Source organism: Vespula pensylvanica, chromosome 2 (assembly GCF_014466175.1).
Source record: "Vespula pensylvanica isolate Volc-1 chromosome 2, ASM1446617v1, whole genome shotgun sequence".
NCBI lineage: Eukaryota > Metazoa > Arthropoda > Insecta > Hymenoptera > Vespidae > Vespula > Vespula pensylvanica.
The window spans coordinates 7,221,377-7,231,376 of record NC_057686.1 but is presented as its reverse complement, the minus strand read 5'-3'; the positions used below and the strand labels follow the sequence as shown (position 1 = coordinate 7,231,376).

The 10,000-nt window shown below is 36.6% G+C and overlaps 1 protein-coding gene and 1 long non-coding RNA gene across 5 annotated transcripts in view; one reads left to right on the top strand and one right to left on the bottom strand.

Annotated features, from left to right (window-relative positions):
* LOC122627361 overlaps nt 1-10,000 on the bottom strand; it is a 193,621-nt gene that overhangs the window by 125,515 nt on the left and 58,106 nt on the right. For all 4 annotated transcript variants that reach the window (XR_006326837.1, XR_006326835.1, XR_006326838.1 and 1 more), the window contains exon 3: nt 8,889-9,024. This is a non-coding gene — a long non-coding RNA (uncharacterized LOC122627361). The remainder of the gene's footprint in view (nt 1-8,888; nt 9,025-10,000) is intronic.
* LOC122627349 (disintegrin and metalloproteinase domain-containing protein 10-like) overlaps nt 1-10,000 on the top strand; it is a 137,137-nt gene that overhangs the window by 70,512 nt on the left and 56,625 nt on the right. The window lies entirely within an intron of this gene.

The window sequence follows — 10,000 nt, the reverse complement described above, 5'->3', positions numbered from 1 at the left end:
CGATCTATCGACGAGATTTAAAAAGAGGGAACGAAGGGTAGAAACGAAGGGAGAGTTTCGAACAGAGTTCAGAAATAGTTGCCAGTTGACGGATAAGATGGCGAAGAGAGGAAATAAATATTCGCGAGTCAACGAACCAAGGAAAAAGGAATAGACGTGGAGATAACAAAGTGAAGAGAATACTGAAATAGCTTGTCTTTGTGTCTCCTTTTTTTTTTCTCTTTGTCTCTCTCTCTCTCTCTCTCTCTCTCTTTTACAGACACACACACACACACACACTCGCCTGAGGGATCTTACGCGTACGAAACAAAAATTCTTTCGCCTTCCGTCTTAACGAGACGAGAAGTACCTCCATTAGTTTGAGATCTCTCCGTGAGATAACGCCGGGATGAACGAAATTGATGTAAGCTCTACAATCGTTATCTTAAAAATTCCAAACGAAACGGTTCGCGTGCCTTTCACGTCGTAAAAGAAAACGAAAAGGAAAGATAGAAAGTAAGAAAAAAGAGCTTAAGCTTCGCAAAAATTCGAAAAACGATTTTCGAAGAAGAACGAAAAGGGAAGAGAAAAGGAAAAAAGAATTTTAATTCCATTGCGTCGAATCACGCTTCACGTGTTCTCGTTGATAAGTGGCATGTAAAAAAAAAAAAAAAAGAAAAAAAAAGAATTCGTTAAAAAGAGAAAAAATAGGAAAAAAAAAGGAAAGGAAAGAGAGAAAAGGAGATAGGAAAGAAGAAGGAAAAGAGGAAACGTGAATCGAAAAGAAAAGAAAAGAAACGAAACGAAACGGAACGAAAGGAAAGCTAAGGAAAAGGAAAAGGAAAAAAGAAAATATAAGGAGTAGTAACATCTGCTTTTATCCTATTATTCTCGTAGTCCAACACCAAAACTCCTCGAGGAAACTTGAACTTTGAAAACGGTGACAACTTTCTAGAACGGTCTGGTGTGTGGCGGGCTGTGTGCAGATTACGAATGTATTCCAATTATAGGTTCCTTCATTCGTCTATTTTCATCCTTCCCTTGATGGTACTTCCATATAGACAAGGAGTATTTCGAGATGTCGTCTCGTTATAATGAGTTTCCTACCGAGTAAGAATTCAAATCGAATTATCAATGCGATATATAAGGAACGAGGATATCACACTGTCCTCTTCGTATTTCCTTTTCAAACGAATAGAAGAAAATTGGATTCGAAAATTACGTTTTCATCGAAGCCACTGAAAAAAAATCAATCTATATCTTCTATTTCACAGTATCGATCGTGATGTAAATATATCTTTTCCGATCAATGATATTAAGGAAAAAAAAAGAAAAAAAAAAAAAAGAAAATAAATAAAATTTGCGACTCGTGATCGACCGATAGAAGATCAAATTGGTTTAACCTTTTCATACGTGCGTCTCTCTCTCTCTCTCTCTCTCTCTCTTTCTTTCTCGTTTAGGAAGAAAAAAAAAATTGGGAATTAAATGACCGCGTTTCGTCCTTCCTTCAAGGAATTTCGACGACAACGAAGAGAAATAATAACGCCTTTCCGAGACAAGTCCAATGTCTGAGCTTGGAAGAAAATAAAAAGTGCAAATATTTTTAGACGACTTTCAAACGACTTCTCATCTTTTACATCGCGTTTTTTCATTTCCTTGTACCATCACTTTCGTCCTTTTCCTTCTACCACTTTCGCGAATTTCTTTTCTTTCTTTTTCTTTTTATATCTGTCTGTCTTTCTTTCTGTCTTTCTGTCTGTCTGTTTGTCTGTCTACCTGTCTGTCAGTCTCTCTCTCTCTCTCTCTCTCTCTATCTATCTTTTCTTTTTATTTTTTTTATTTATTTTTTTTCTATTTTTTTTTTTTACTCCTTTCTCTCACGAGAGACATACGCTCACCTCTTTTTGAAAGACGATCCGTTGAGGAAAAATCTTATTCAACGATTTGTCCCTCCGAGCGAGAAAAGGATAAAAGAAAAAAGACTGTAGGTTAGCAGCTGCTGTTGCTACTGTTTTTATAACTACGTCTCTTTCTTTCTCTCTTTCTTTCTCTTTCTCTTTCTCTCTCTCTCTCTCTCTTTTTCGCAGCCAAACAACGAGTAATTAAAACTCGCTCTTTTGAGGAAATACTCGTTTCGCGTTTCCGTTTAGTTTTCTAGAAAAAAAAAAAAAAGAAAAAAAAAAGAAAAAAAAAAGAAGAAAATAAAAAAGAGAAAAAGAAGAGAGAGAGAGAGAGAGAGAGAGAAAGAAAGAAAGAAAGAAAGAAAAAGGGAGACAGATGAGACAAGAGGAGTCAACGTTGTCCACTCTACAAAAGGGTACGAGAGTTCCTTTTTTCATTAAAGAAGAATGAATGTCGCTCGTGACGTGACTCTGTGAATAAGCATTGGCTTCCCCTATAACGTTGCATCGAAAATTAATCGTTTCGTGAAGAGAAATCGTTTCTTCGTTCGTTCATTGGTTCGTTCGTTCGTTCGTTCATTCGTAAAGTAAGTGGAAACTCGAATCCGAGGAGATTGCGATCAAGTGAGAAAAGCGCCTAAATCTTTTCTCTTCTCTTTCTTTTTCTTATTTTCCTTTGTTCTTTTTTCTTCCGTTTTCTTCTTCTTTTTTTTTTCTCTTTGCTTCTACAAGCAACACGGCATTCAATATATTCGCAGAAACAGGGAAACGCACTTCTTTTTTCTCGTATCGAAGGGAAACTTAAGAATTGTGGCTTGTCACGCGACAATTTAGACGACTTAGACGACGACAATGGCGACGACGAGAAAGTTTTCGTGCCGAGGAATCATCATCGGCAAACCGTCTTTCGGTCTCTTCTCGATTTTCTTCGTAAAATGGCCGAAATTTGCATCCGAATAGTGTTTCGCAAGAGCGATCATTTTCTCAGTAGAAAAGTCACGAAATGGTCGTACCGACGGAGTTGTCTCTCGCTAGACTGGTTGGAATCACTTAAAACGATTGCTTTCGTTATTTTCGCTGCTTAATGGAACGAGATTCGAATCCTCTTCTTTCTTCTTTCTTGTTTTTTATCGTTCTAAATAATTTATATATCTGATAAATACTATTCTGCTAACACTAGACTCTGGTATACACGCTTGAACATTAATAAGAAATCATGAATCTTATTATTCTTTTAACAAAATATGTTTAACTTTGATTAAAGTAATCGTACGAGACTAATGTTACGATGAGACAATAAACGCGATTTAATATAATACACGTCAATATAACGTGTCTTAGTACAAACTAGATACACGATATCAGACTCTATAAATTTGCTTACTTTTTTTTTTTAAATTAGAATTCTTACAACGAGCGAGTGTTATCACGGGTAAATAAAAATCGATCTCGTTCGATCATAATAAAAAAAAAAAAAAAAAAAAAAAAAAAAAAAAAAAACGAATAAAATAAAATTACAAGAGAAGAAGAGAAAGAAGAGGAAATCATGCTATTCAAATGCATTCTTTCGATTCATTCTTTCGATTCATTCTTTCGAATATTTTCGTTCCAACGAAAAATTCAAGCTCGTAAAGGAAATCTGGCAGGGATCGACATAAGGACCATGGGACCTAACTTATCCTCGTTTTGTTCCGTAGTTATACGATGAAAAAAAAGAAAGAGAAAGAGAAAGAGAGAGTTTTTAACGGTACGTGTCATCGCAGTAATCCTTGATCCTTACGAAATCCGTGCTTGACATGGCTGCTGTATCATAGAGGCAAGCACATTACGGTTTCCGAGCACGCGACTGTAACCCAATCCGACGGATTACTGGCAACGCGCGGAGTATGCTAAGCTCGGGCGACGTTTATAAACGATTCGAAACTTCCCGATGTAATATTACACACTCGTCGTCGCTCTCTCTTTCTCTTTCTCTCTCTCTCTCTCTTGCTGTTACATCGATTGGGGCTTATCACCGTAAATATCGATCTCTCCAACAAACGATGTACTTCAAATGAAACGATCACTTATCAATCATTAATCGGCTTATTTTTTTTTATTACCTTGTTAATTTCGCATTTACGTTCGTACCGTTCAACTAATTTCAGGATTTGGCCTTGTTAGCGAGATTAAAAATCAATCCGGGACCGTGCAATTTCATGCCCGAGGAAAACCATTAGTTTATATTAATTTGTTAACAATATTACTTGTGAAGCCAATTATAAATATAAAAAGAAGTAAATAAATAAATAAAAAAAAAATATATATATATATGTATAAAAGAAAGAAAGAGAGGAAAAAAGTTTTTTAAGCCCCTTGCCATAGGCAAATTTAATTGCAGAAAAGTGTAATCCACTAATAGGGGAGGAACGAGTTTAAAAAATTCTTCTTTACCGACATACAGAATTACCTAGCAATCATACATTATCAACAATGTACGAAGGGATGCCCACTCTCAGGCGCGATTAAATCTATGAATAATAAATCGAGTGAGAATCACTCGGCCGTTCTTTTCAATCGATTCGTTTAAAATGTAATTTGATCGAGAGTTACGTTCTAACACAAACCATTCAATACGTATACGAGTGTAGAAACACTTCTCTTTCTCGTATCTGTAATATATATATATATATATATATATATATATATATATATATATATATATACACATATATACGTGTGTACTTTATCCATCGCAAAAGGAAAGGCTCGCAGAGTTGGCCTGGCTATCGAATAGTACACGTATCTACAACGCGTAGATCCTGAGAGACCTTTCCGAGACCGGAATCCAGCGCGAATTGTAATTTCCGGCACGCGACTGCAAGCCGATCCTACGGATTACTATCGCCGTCGAGTGTGGTCAGCCGAGCATGCACGTTAAGCGTTCGAGAGGGTTGCTCCGTACCACGCATTTTAACTAAAGAGGGATTTACCCGCTTTCGACCCTCCTTTCTTGCTTTCTCTCTCTATCTCTCTCTATGTCTCTCTCCTCTCTCTTACTCTCTGTTTTCTCTCTCTTCTTCGTTTTCGTTCGACGTAGTCCCTCTTTAAGTTTCTCGGTCGTCGACCGACGATGGCCAACGTTCGTTCCTTTTATATGCCGCTTGCTAAGGGTTCTATTAGAAGAAGAAAAAGAAAAAAGAGAGAGAGAGAGAGAGAAAAAGAAGAAGACAGAAAGAAAAAGAAAAAGAGGTTACTCTTTGTAACGAGAAGCGAGTTCGATGATTAGACACGGACAACGAGTGGTCTCTCGAAACGACGAGAAACCAGCACACTAGAGACATGCAAACATACTCTTCTCGATCTCTTCTCTTTACTACTCACACTACACGCAAAGGCTGCCCTTTTTTTTTTTGCTTTCTAGTTTAGTTTGCTTTCTGCTTCCTCTCTAGTAAAGAAAGAAAAAGAGAGAAAGAAACAGAGAGAGAGAGAAAGAGAGAGATCGGAGCTTCGAGATACGTAGGTGACAATGAGAATTTATTGCTATTTTCTAACCTACTAGTTTCTAATTCTCTTCTCTCCTAATAGAGTTTCTAAAAAAAAAAAAAAGATTTACAACGACCAGTTTGAAAATAACGAAAGTTAAAACACTCGAAGTAACGATTATAGACATTTCTTAGCTATTCGTATGGAAATAATTAAACATCACGATTTTATATGAATATCTTACGATTCTCATCCCCTTCCACCTTCCGCTCACACATCAACTCTCACATAGAATCTTTCTCCATGAACTTTGAAAGCGGAAAAGAAACCAAAAAAATTACCATCGAGCTATCTTCCTTCTTACTAGCTAAAGTGCTAGGGGTCAAGGGTTAATGTTCGCTCACAAAAAAAAAAAAAAGAAAAAGAAAACAGAAAAAGACGGTACCAGCTCGTCGTCGTCGTCGTCGTCGTCGTCGTCGTCGTCGTCGTCGTCGTCGTCGTCGTCGTCGACGTCGCCACTATTGTAGTGGGTAACAATCTCCATCATTAAAATGCACGTACATAGTTAGTATATGCACGAGGAACGAAAATTGAAAAGGTTCTCTCGCGAGAGCTTCGCTTGCGAGAAAAAACGCAACGGTAGGCGAACACCTATGTTGGACGAAGAGAAAAAGTGAAAGAGAAGGAGAGAGAGAGAAAGACAGAGAAAGAGAGAGAGAAAGAGAGAGAGAGAGAGAGAAAGAAAATAGAAGGAGATGAGTAGTAGAAAAAACTACGTACGTAGGCGACTTCTAAAGCATTTTCCGTGGCAGGACTTTTCGTAATGGCCCTTTGCCTCTGTGTCCCTATGAATATGCATGCATGCGTGCATGGCCAACGTGCACGCGTAAGACGTACTTCCGTCTTCGCCTGGAGCATATTCGAGGCCTCTTGCGAAAGTCTAGAAAAAGAGAAATAGAAACCGAGAGAAAAAGAGAGAGAGAGAGAGAGAGAGAGAGAGAGAGAACGAGAGAGAGAGAGATAAAGAGAAAATAATTCCAAGTTTCAACATTTCAACAGCGATATATCCGTCCTCTTCACTGTCCCATTTATCCTTTCGTTCGTCCTTCAAACTTGACGAACTTTTGTTTTATTTCACAAAACACCAAGCAAATTGTAATTACTGTCTAATGTATAATATTTGAATATTAAATTCTTATTATCTTCTCGAATAAAATTTGTAACATTATCATTGGAGTAATTCTATATCATTAGACGATTTCAATCGCAAGGAAATATGCTCTTCGTTGTTCCGGTTTATCGAAAGGGAGAGGAAAGAAATGAGTTAAGTATCTTGAATGAAAAATGTCGAGCACAGAGAATCCGAACATCGGATAGAGATTCTCTCGAGCATTCTGTTGTAATATTACCATGGATCAGTCGAACGATCAACACAATTACCGTTGTCCTTTCTATTCGATAAAACGATTCAATATTGTGAAATTACGAAACGAGCTGGCGATTATCCAGAAATACGAGAGAGAGAGAGAGAGAGAGAAGCCGATAATGCTTTAATCGATCGAAGGGTGGATATAGAGGGTGGTAACATATGTTAGCCATACGTACATACGTTTACAATTAATTCGAATCTCTTAATTACGCTTGTAGAATTTTGTGAAAGTCGAAAAAAGCTTTCGTTTGATGTTGAAAAGAAATGAAAAATATTCAGAAGAGAATAGTAATAGTAGTAGTAGTAGTAATAGAAGTAGAAGTAGTAGAGGGTAGTAGTATTAAGGGAAAGTCTTCGACGTCGTCGTCGTCGTCGTCGTCGTCGTCGTCGTCGTCGTCGTCGTCGTCGTCGTCATAGTATGACTCAAAAAAAGAGAGAGAGAGAGAGAAAAAGAGAGAGAAAAAGTAAGGGTAGAAAATGATCAAAGGCTCGTACACACTAGAGCGCCAACAACCCCCCGGATACTTTATAATTAAAGCCAGGGCACGAACGCTCGTTTCGCTGTGAGAGAACAAGGTGTAAAAAGGCCACTCGAAACGGGAACGAGCTGCTACGTTGCGTCGTTGGTTTCTCGCCGTTCTATCGGAACTACTTATGTATGTATATATATGTATATGTGCGTGTGTATATATATATATATTTACATATATACATGTATACTTGTGTATACGTATATATGTATATATTACGTGTACATATATTATATATATAGGTATGTTTATATATATTATGTGTATATGTATATCTATGTATGTATGTGTGTGTGTGTATATATATTTATTTATATACATGTATACTCATGTATACGTATGTTTATATATATATATATATATATATATATATATATATTATGTGGATATGAATATGTTTATATATATGGTGGCATAACAAAAATTGAACTCTGCCAGCCGATGAAGATAGCGATAGTGGTACGTAATGCTGGTAGTAGTAACAGTCATAGTGTCAGACTAACTTGAGAGAAGTAAGAGTTTAGTTTTCCGTACGTCTGAGTACGACAAAGAGAACGAAACTTTCCGTTTTACTCGGCCAAATTAACATCGTTACAGGAGGCTGTGGATTCCCAAGCTTTGAGGTATAATTAACTTTTCAAACGGACGGATGAACGAACGAACGAACGAACGAACGAACGAACGAACGAACGAACGAACGAACGAACGAACGAACGAACGAACGAACGAACGAACGAAAGAACGAACAGACGAGCAAATGAACGAACGAACCCGACGAATGATGGAAAGAATAAAAATAAAAATAAAAAAGCAAGGGAAAAAAAAGAAAAAAGAAGGAAAGAAAAAAATTGACGAATTTTGAAGGTTAACTACAATATCTCGAAACTATTCCTGTGATCGATTATCGAAGCTAGCCTTCGAGACTCTAGAGAGATTTGGTTTCCGACATTACTTCTTGTATCGAACGAAAACTTGTTTAGAAAAGAAGAAGAAGAAGAAGAAGAAGAAGAAGAAGAAGAAGAAGAAGAAGAAAAGAGAAGAAGAAAAAATAGATAGAATAGAAAATAGAGAAGGAAGATCTGATTTCAGTCACGAGCTACTTATCCATTTTCTATATATGCAAAAGTATCACACAAGAACGAACTATATACAATAGATTCTCGTGAAAATCCCTTGAAACTCAACGACGTTATCCATGCAAAATATCTCGCTATATACTTTTCTCTTTATCCCAAGAAAAGCTGATTTTATGGTAGTCGCTAATGCGAGCTAACAAAGAGCATTCTTAACCGCATAGCGTAACTAGGGTAACGTGTATCCGTTATGTTGGTAGAAGAAAATGTTTTTTCTACGTAAAATTATGAAAGAAGAATTACTTGCGATTTTCTAACGTCGCTACTAGGAATATATCGTATATGGTGTGCATTTAATACGGGTACTACTTTCTCTTTCTCTTTCTCTTTCTCTTTCTCTTTCTCTTTCTCTCTCTCTCTCTCTCTCTCTCTCTTTGAAGATTCTCACGGTAAGACAACCACACAGCCCGAAGCAAGGCAGCCATATCGGGGTCGAAAGTCGTGTACTTACCTTAATTAATAAACCCGCCAACTAGAACCACGAAACGTCCTTCTCCTCCACCTCATCTTTTACTCTATCATCTCTTCTAGTCTTTTTCAAACGTTCACGAACACGTCGAAGAACACTTCATCCTTCCCGAGAATATCTAAAAATAAAAAAAGGAGGGTATAATAAAGAATATAAAAAAGATATACTACTTCGCACTTCGATTTTGTTTAATTAATACGATCAATCGTTTAATCTAGTTATACGTATATCAATTCAAAGATAAAAAATGAAAAAGAAAAAAAGAAGATATTCATTACTTCCCATTTCGATTTTGTTTAAGTAATACGATCAATCGTTTAATCTACATATAAATATATCAATTCGAACGAGAGAATTTAACGAGACCGAAGTTAAGTATGTATCGAACGTTCAATAATACGGATTAGAAAGACTATCCTTTCGTAATAATTAATTACATTTCGAATCGATCCTCCAATATCCCTTCGTGAGATCCTAAAAGGTTTCTATTCAGATTACAGTCGATAGAAAAGATAGGGAAACTTTAAAAAGTAACCAAAAAAATAAAAGGAAAAGAGAAAAATGAACGACGTAAAGATTTACGGATTAACGTTCCAACGGGCAAATCCGCTATGGATTTTTTAAGCCGGTTTCGTAGTTCCTGAATTCCACGAAATTCCTCGGTATTCGTGGTAGTATTCCACTGAGACTGAGAAAAAGATTTTAGGGATAGTATTCGAAAGGATAGAGGAGAAACGAAGAGGAACTCAAAAACGAATCAAGATATCTCGTATCGTTCTTTATGGAAACGATAAAACGAAGTAAAGGAGGAGGAAGGATATTTATAAGTCGAATTTCGTGTTGTTTGTGTCTGTTCTGATTTTCTCGTACACATATATGCGCACACATACGAGCATAGACACACACACACACACACACACACACACACATGTAGCACTCAAAATATTTGAAAATATCCCCGTCGATTTTGACGATACGAAAAAAAAAGAAGGAAAGAAAAAAAATCTAAAATGAAAAAATTTGATTTAAATCCGAATGGATTAATATTCCGAATAACATAGATTTCGTTTATGAATATCAATTTTTTTCTATTT